Source organism: Mixophyes fleayi, chromosome 3 (assembly GCF_038048845.1).
Source record: "Mixophyes fleayi isolate aMixFle1 chromosome 3, aMixFle1.hap1, whole genome shotgun sequence".
NCBI classification, from domain to species: Eukaryota; Metazoa; Chordata; class Amphibia; order Anura; family Limnodynastidae; genus Mixophyes; species Mixophyes fleayi.
In genome coordinates, this window is record NC_134404.1 from 294,145,404 (window position 1) to 294,155,334 (window position 9,931).

The window sequence follows — 9,931 nt, forward strand, 5'->3', positions numbered from 1 at the left end:
ACATACATTATAACAGTTACAATTTTCTGCACCCAGGGGGGGGGGGGGGTGGGGGGGGGTACCTTACTGATTTAGGGGGATGTTCTCTGTAAAATGTGGGTGTGTCTGTTTATATTTGGGTATTGTTGGGTAGATTGAGCACATAAGCAACTTTTGTCCCACCCCTCCCGAGAACTACTGTCACACACTGTCATGCACAAAGGTGCACCCCCAAACAGATCTATGGGCCTCCCATGGGGAGGGGGGCCCTGCCAGATTAATTGGTACTAATATATATATATATATATATATATATATATATATATATATGTATATATATATATGTAGATAAGTATATATAGTGTGTTAATGTATGTATTAAAGGCTTTCTCCTTTTTATATATTGTGTACGATTATGTGTTGTCCACCTATCTTATTGTATATGCTTTAATAACTTTTATTTATTTAACTTTTTCTTTAGTGTGAATATGTTCAGTAATGTACACTGCATGGTTACTTGGCTTATGTCCATGGTTTTCATACAGAACATGAGATATATATATGTTTCATGTTTAGTGGTTTTCATTCTGCCCGCCACAATACATGACCACACATGTGACCTGAGCATAGTCTGGTAAGTACTAATCATTGACTTTCTCAGTCATGTGATAATAGTTCCTAGTATTGCTCAGCCTGTTGAAAAGATTGCACATTCTTCATCATATGACTTTGATCTTCAATTTTCACTCAGGTACACTTATTGGGTGCTGTTGTGTCTCATCTTTTCAGAGTGTACCATTTGATTTTATATATATATCCACACAACTTTGAATTACCATTGTTCTGTGTTAATGCATGTAGGTTAGTCTGCCATAACATTGTACAGTAGTGCACTGTTTGTTAAAAATCCAAGCAAAAGAAATATTTCTAAACAATATATATAATATATGTTTTATATTAACTGTCAATGCCAACATCAACCTGAATACACTCTATGCAGATATAGGACATTAAACCTACCTAATATACATGTACTGACCACTGGATTCCTAATTGATCCTGCACTGTATAAGGCTTTGACACATTATTCAGTCCATGCTTTAGTTATAAAAGTTGGGTCAACAGGAGATGCAAAGGTAGGCGCAAGGAACACTTCTATTAACGTATGAACCTTTCTGAGCATGTGCAGAGCAGCTTCACGCCAGGAACGGTGCACATGTAACGAACATCCGATGCTGAATCACCCACCATTTGTGTCAGTGTAGTGTATTAAACTGCTAGCAAAGAGCGTGCTGAGCTTTTTAATGTGCCATTTGTGTCAAACTTCAGATCCGAATCCGAGCCGAGCCTACTCAGTACTTTCGCGTGCCCTCGGAATTGAAAACTAGACAAAACATCATTGTTACGTCGTCGGATCTCGGATCTCGCAAGCTTTGGATTCTATAAGTACCGCCCTCCACGGCGATCCAGCGCCATTTCACAGAGGGGCAGAGAAGGGGTAGCACAGTCTGTAGAGCAGTTGGGCAGCATTATAGGTAGAAAAGAAAGAGGAGGAGGTAGCAGTATTCTTCAAAGTCTACAGTGACATCATTCAGGAGAGCTCCATTGCTAATTTTCATTGCTGAAATAGAAATAATAGGTCTGGCAGGCTTGGCCTTCTAAATCTGCAGTCACATTGTACTGTGTTATATAGGTAACACACAAAGAGGAGAGCTCCATTGCTCCATTGCTAATTGTCATTGTTGAAATACAAATAATAGGCCTGGCAGGCTTGGTCTTCGAAATCTGCAGTCTTTCTTTGAAAGTGTATGACAGTAATATTGTGACCTGTGAGGTGGTCAAAATTGACTGCAAATGACTTGAAATTAGTGTTATTGGGCCTGATTCATTAAGGATCTTAACTTAAGAAACCTTTTATTTCAGTCTCCTGGACAAAACCATGCTACAATGTAAGGGGTGCAAATTAGTATTCTGTTTTGCACATAAGTTACTGACTGTTTTTTCATGTAGCACATAAATACTTGATAGCTTATTTGTACACTGAAACTTAAAGTTGATATTTAAAGTATTTAACTTATGTGCAAAACAGAATACTAATTTGCACCCCTTGCATTGTAACATGGTTTTGTGCAGGAGACTGAAATAAGAAGTTTCTTAAGTTAAGATCCTTGATAAATCAGGCCCATTGAGGTTAATAATAATATAGGGGGAAAAATATATGATTTTAGCAACAAAAAATAGGGATTTTAGAAAAAAAAATGTGATCCAAAACCAAAACATTCAAGGGCGGTTTTTGCCAAAATCAAAGCCAAAATAAAAGCACGAAGTTAATCCAGATTCAAAACCAAAACCAAGACCAGAACACGGGGGTCCGTGAACATCTCTAATATATATATATATATATATATATATATATATATATCACAAAAGATAAAAAGATGAGACAGCCCTGGAAAAGAAAAAGTTAATTAATTTTGTGAGAACATTTAAAAAACAAAAAATCTAAGTGAAATGAATATAGACAGTTGCTCTAAGGAGATATAACACAAAATAACCAGACAGTATAATCGAATAGTTTTGCTGCCCTCTGGTGGTTATATACAGACTTTTTTTAAGTTTTCTAAATGCACGTTAAAAAAACTATCAAAAAGAAATTGTTATAACTTATGAAATGGATTATAAATCTTTATCTGTGCAGACAACAATATGTAGTTATATTGTTTTTATATAGGGATGCCCATTTTAGTATTTTTGGGTATGTTTTCTTATAGTGGTTGATGTCCATGAAAAGTTATATCAACAAGATTCGAAATATAAAACAATATTGTCTTTATCTAATTAAATGGATTGGAAATGTCAACGATATTTGAGTTATTCAACAAATATATACAGACTATAAACAAGTAATCATAAATGATGGAAAATGAAATACAGAACTAACGGCAGTGAATAATATAATCTAGTTTTGCCCTGACGTAAATACATAGATTTTGATCTCAGTGTCATCCTGCAGATGCAATTGTAGCAATAACTATCCATGGAACGGTGTACTGGCTCAGTGGTTAAAGAGTATTTGACCTTGAAATTAATTGTATATTTTAATTTTATGCAAGTTTATACAATAAGATCATTTATTTATCATTTATAAAACTTTGGAATCTTAGGACACAGAATAACAGATGATTTAAATTAATTAGGACATTGTTTTTATGCAATAGCAACATTTCTCTTATAGGGGCATATTTATGTACCAACGCATTTGATGAAAGATAGTTTTCAATCCTTATCTTTCATATTTATCAAAAAAATTCCACAGGGACAGCACTCATGATAAACTGCTGTCCCTGTGAAGTCTAACACTTCCTTTATCACTACATCTTTGTACCCAATGACCAGCGCGATCCACAGCAGCCTTGTGCGCATGCTCCATAGTGAAACCTGCAGGCATGCGTACTAACTTCCCTGCACTTCACTGTTGCAGACAGAGGTGTGTGACAGGGATTGTAAAGCGCTACGGAATATGTTGGCGCTATATAAATAAATGATGATGATGATATGATCCCTTAACACACATGTGCAGTGAAACTCTGCTCTTTGGAGCAGAGCTGAAAAATACCAAAAACGAGCCGGCGTACATTAACATAGGGGTAAAAGTGTTTTCATTCATTCTTAAATTGCGGTCCATAGCAGTTCCCATAGACATCTATGGGGACCGCTATGTAGTTCGAAATAAAGTGCAAAGCAACAGATATCTATGATATCAGCTGCGATGCAGCAGTAGTAAATTTGCAGTATACTTAGTTTTGCGGCCATTCCGTTTTCAGGGAATTTACAGGCAAAAATTGATTTATAAATAGGCCCCTTAGCATGCTGAACAATTACATCCTGTTTCAACAAATCTTGTAGAATTTAAGGAGTTTAAAGCACTTTTTCTTTTCAACCACCAGATGGCATAAAGGAGCCACTCCTAATAGGCAAATACATGGTATAATGACCTGTGCGTAGATTATGCAAATATGTGTTGTCATAATATTACAACATAGGTAATATACAGTAGAGCAATAGTATTGTATGTAGGGAACCACAACACTCCCAACCTCCAAAATACTGCATTTCTAATATAGAATAACATGGTAAATTGCATTGCTGAAAGCCAGTGCAGCAGCTGTAAGATGAATAATTTTCTTTACTGCACCTAAAACAATTTTTTGTTTCTATATTTCAAGATATGACTTTTATTTAGTACCCTAGCGGAGTAAATATATGTTTCATTTTCGGGCTTTATATTGGGAAAGGGAAATATAAGTCAAACATTTAATTTTTTGGTGATTATTTTTTTACCTTACGTTCACAAAATTAACACAACCCACAAAATACATCCCTAAATCTGGCTTCTAATGCTTATCTGGATATCATGTATGTGTACTTTATTATAGGTGTGTTCTGTATTTTGGGCCAAAATAATGTTCAAATATAAACTGTCTCTGTGTTCACATATGAAGCTACTGGCTGCAGCTAAGATCACAGACTGCTTAGGTTTCAGCCATTATAGGGTCTACATCAAGGGCACATAGAGAGTGGGACAGTTAGTGCTGTAGATATTATGGCAGCGGCAATCAAAGGGACATTTTGCCATAAATAGGAATACTTTACATTTTCTATATAGCAAACTAAAATGGCTAAATTTCTCCCAGGGACATTCACTTTTATTGGGGCAATCAGTAAGTTAAAGGACAACTAGTCTCAAACATTGAAAGCACATATAGTAACACACAATGTTTGTGGTATCTGTACATACACTTAAATCAATTTTGCAATACTAGACTGGGAGCTGTAATAATGATCTCTCTGATAGTGGGAAACGCGTTTTGCAGAATACAACGCAACGTTACCGCAACACTAGCAGATATTAGTAACTGCAGCAGTGAATATGGTGACACTAAAAGCGCTGGTTCCTAGTGTCACACCAAGTTCTAGCTTAAAGTAGATACAATTTAAATAATTTGCTACAATTTAAACATTTCTGGTTTCCTTTTAGTATTTTGCATCCTGAATAAACTTGCAAAATAAATTGCATAAAGTTTGTTCACAGGGAATTATTCAATTCTCTGTGGATTATTTATAACATGCATTTTAAATTGTTAATGTTAATAAATGACAAATTCTGTTTTATAATGTGACAAAAATTATAGTACCTTGAACAAAGTTAAGATAGTAAATGATTTGCTTTCTGTTTGATGCAGTAATGAAAGATCTGTAAATCTGTTTGGCAAAAACAAACTATTGGTACCTCATCAATATTTCTACCATAGGAGATTCCTTAGGCTCTAAATCTGAAAACTAACTGTAAGAGACCCGTGGGTTAGTAGATTGATTTTGATAACTGTAAAACTATAATACAATTATTAACAAATCAATAAATAATTTAGGAAGAGACATATCCCCATTACAAACTAAACAGGAGAAGAGCAATTAGCATATTGTATCTAAAAGTTTTTTTCTATATTTAAATTCTAGATTGGCTTTAAATGGAAGATTATGATGTCACTAGCCGTTTATTGCTCTTTGGCAAATACATGCAGACCTTACTACCAAGAGGTAGGGGGCGCTAACCACTTTGCAATGTAAAGGTCAACCATCAACTAGAACAGGATTCAGCAACAATCCAGTTCTAGGAAGCCACCTGCAATTAGCATCATGACTGATGGCATAAATCCCTTCATTCCCAAACAGAACAGAATGTGAAGTGAGGCACATAAAGCTGAACGTCCTTAAACTTATCCACATGTTCAAAAGCATAGCACTTACCCATTGAGGGTTAAGTTGTTGGAAATCTCCAGCCAATAGAATCCTGTGGGAGTGTTTAGGTTGTGTGCTCATATATTCTCACACAAAGGATGCTGGGTCTCTTCCATCGCAGAAATCCCCTCCCACCCGCCCGTTTTTTTGATATGTTACAATATTTGTTAGTCACAGAGTAAGTAAGGTTAAGCGGGAGAGCCCTTGCAGTTAGCAGCTAGGGCGTACGGTGCTATCGCTGATTGGCTAATGCCACCACATACTTCGAAGCACATTGGTTCGTGGTTACCCGGTATGGGGACCCTGTGTTCTGCATTGTACGGCAATTCATTTGTGAGCCCGGAAGAGATGTGGTCACTATTACGCCAGATTTAGCACCGGCCAATCGTAAGGGACTAGGTCCCGGTACCAGTGGTAGGCCGGATGGTCGTACACTGTTTGGTTTAGCTTTTATTAGTTAGCTGAAGGCAAGTGCTCTCGCTCCCACCAGGTTTATTCACTTTAATAAATTGTGACCTATTTAGCCAAAGCTGAAGTTGTCGGTGTCTTTATTTATTAGTTGGTAAGAGATATGGTTATACCTGAGGAGAGGTTGTGCGTGGAAGAATGAATCTGTGGAATGAAGTTTATAGCACAATGCTAAATCCAGCATGGTGCCTGCCCCTTCCGTGCCCCCCTTCTGGGCACAGAAGTGGCATGACCACCTTCTGCGGTTAATGTACAACTAATATGGACCTAACAGGAAATCCTCAGTACAGTTAGGTGCATATCTTGTATACTAAATGATACAAGAAAATTAAATAGCCAAATCACCTGGATATGAAATGGATATATCAGTGAAGATTATTAGAAATACTTAATTATTTATTGTGCTTTGTTTCATTACAAAATTCTAATTTCAGTATGTTGGGGAAACATAAATGAATAACCACCACTGTAGTAAATGATAAAAGTTGATCCCTACCACTGTAGGTCTGGGGAATAGAGGAGCGATATTTGCCAGAGTTAGTCAATTGCCCGTAGATGTGAACATCTGGTGATCAGGCCGAACAACCGGATGTGGGACCAAGTGTACTTGACCAAACTCCGACATAATGGGCTCCTCCGCATTGTATCCGTTTAAAGGTAACAATTTAATGCTGTCTTTGCTGGCAGTAATTTGCCTAGCACTACACATTAAAGTCACTGTGAAAGAACTAAATTGTGATCTTGAGTTGATCCTGAATATATCATGTTTGAAATCACAGAAAATGATACCATTTTGTTCTTGCAGGAGATGAAAATGACTGTCACTGTGTTTCCTTTTCTTGCCTGTACAAGACAAACATACTATCATCTCAGAAAATAACAATCCAGCAGAAATTGCTTGACTTTCATCACCGAATGGGCGAGAAAAGATGTATTGTTAGCAATCAGCGGATATATACGTTTCTCTAGGTCATGTGATCTACCGGCAACATGTCTGTGCTTACACTATACAGCAGATAATATATTTAGATCTAAAACAGGAAACTGGAAATTTTGTACATTTTATTGAAAATATTTTCTGTTTTCCTTTATGCCTCTGTATTTTTAGGTGTGTTTGACCCCAAACAACACCTTAAAAAGCCCTACCCTCTTAGTATCACACGACAGATTGGGGACTTGTTCTGTGATGGAATGTATACATGTCAATGAAGGCAAAAATACTAACATAGGAGGATAACCTCATACTAGCATCAGCATAGTCTAACAAGAATTGAACAAACCACACGAGTTTAGTGAAGCTCCAGTATGAGCTTTATTTCACATGCACTGGACCATCTACTGCTATTTACATTATTCATTTTGCATTTGATGGGTTTATTTGGTTAAATCCACTGTGGAACACTTTCAAACTGATACCAAGGGCTAGATTTAGTAAAGGAACTGTGAAGAAGTTGCCCATAGCAACCAATCAGATTATAGCTATAATTTTCTGGAATGTTCTAGATAAAATATAGCTTGTATCTGACTGGTTGCTATAGGCAACAACTCCAGTGTTTTTTTTTAGAAGCTTTAGTAAATCTATCCTCAAATGTATGTTGACTGTAAGTATAAATGACAGACATATCAGTAGGGCACAGCTGATTATTGATTTTGGCACACACACCTAAAATCTGGTTTAATCTGACACTGTGGTCCACATGCATATACTTATACATATCTATACCTATTCATATCCATACTTATACATATCTATACTTATACATATCCATACTTACACATATCTATACTTATACATATCCATACTTATACATAGTTATACTTATATATCCATACTTATATATATCTATACTTATACATAGCCATACTTATACACAGCCATACTTATACATAGCCATACTTATACATATTTATACTTATAAATATCCATACTTATATATATCTATACTAATACACAGCCATAATTATACACAGCCATACTTATACATAGCCATACTTATACATATTTATACTTATATATATCCATACTTATACATATCTATACTTATACATATCCATACTTACACATATCTATACTTATACATATCCATACTTATACATAGTTATACTTATATATCCATACTTATACATATCTATTCTTATACATATCTATACTTATACATATACATACTTATACATATCTATACTTATACATTGCCATACTTATACACAGCCATACTTATACATAGCCATACTTATACATATTTATGCTTATATATATCCATACTTATACATATCTATACTTATCCATAGCCATACTTATACACAGCCATACTTATACATAGCCATACTTATACATATTTATACTTATATATATCCATACTTTTACATACAAAGTAATTTAGGGAAAACTGTAATAGCTTTATTTAATGAAGGGGCTGGTTCTAAAGCAGTAGGAGGTTGCACTTTGATACTTTTGCACAATGTGTCTTTTCAGATTTTCACCTCTCTCTCCACCTAGGTGGAAGAGCGTAGAGTAGGTGTACGTAGATTTGGTGTGCACAGGGTAGGTGTGCGTAGGGTAGGTGAGCATAGAGTTGGTATTCATAAGGTTGGTGAGCATAGAGTAGGTTAGCGTAGGGTAGGTGTGCATAGGGTAGGTGAGCATAGAGTAAGTGAGCATAGGGTAGGTGTGTGTAGGGTAGGTGAGTGTAGAGTAGGTGAGCATAGAATAGGTGAGCATAGAGTAGATGAGCATAGAGCAGGTGAGCGTAGGGTAGGTGAGCGTAGGGTAGGTAAGCGTAGAGTAGGTGAGCATAGGGTAGGTGAGCATAGGGTAGGTGAGCATAGGGTAGGTGAACGTAGAGCAGGTGATCGTAGAGTATGCGAGCGTAGAGTATGTGTGCGTAGGGTAGATGAGCGTAGAGTAGGTGAGTGTAGAGTAGATGAGCGTACAGTAGGTGAGCATACAGTAGGTGAGTTTAGAGTAGGTGAGTGTAGAGTAGGTGAGTGTAGAGTAGGTGTGCACCTTGATGTAAACTGGGCGGACTATTGAAATGCACTAGTGAAAATCAAAGGCGTATTGCGATGTCCATCAAGGGCACTTTGCAAATGAGGCCCTTTGTGTTTTGGGAATGTTAATTCTGGACCAGCTGTGAAAAACATGTGATAAAATGCACATACAGTATAGTGGGGGGAAAACAACGTTGACTATAATTACACAGTAATCATTGTCTCATCATTTCATCCACTAATTATGTTAATTGCTTGACAAATTTGTTAATTTTTTTAATGTGCCTTGCAATGGCCAGCGACAGTTGAATACAGTGATTGTAGATAGGCCTGCCTCCTGATTCTGACTGTAGCATGTAAAACATTCCTTAACGAGCTGTAATTATATTCATTAATTTTCTGTTTACACCAGGTAAAGACTACTCTCTGCTGCAATTGTGGAACCTTGTATATCTGTGTCTAATTGTCTCTGAATCAATATTGATACCACACAAATCTATATTCATTCATTCTTTCTCTCCCCCTTGTATTTCTCCAAAGTTGCCAGGTGATGGCAGTATAGACCACATTATGGAAACAGACAGGCACATGTTGTAGACACATATAAAATTGGCTATTACGTGCATGGGTTCCGGAATGAACCTAAAGAAATTAATTCACTATTACTAACAGTTATTTCAGAAGCATCTATTTATTC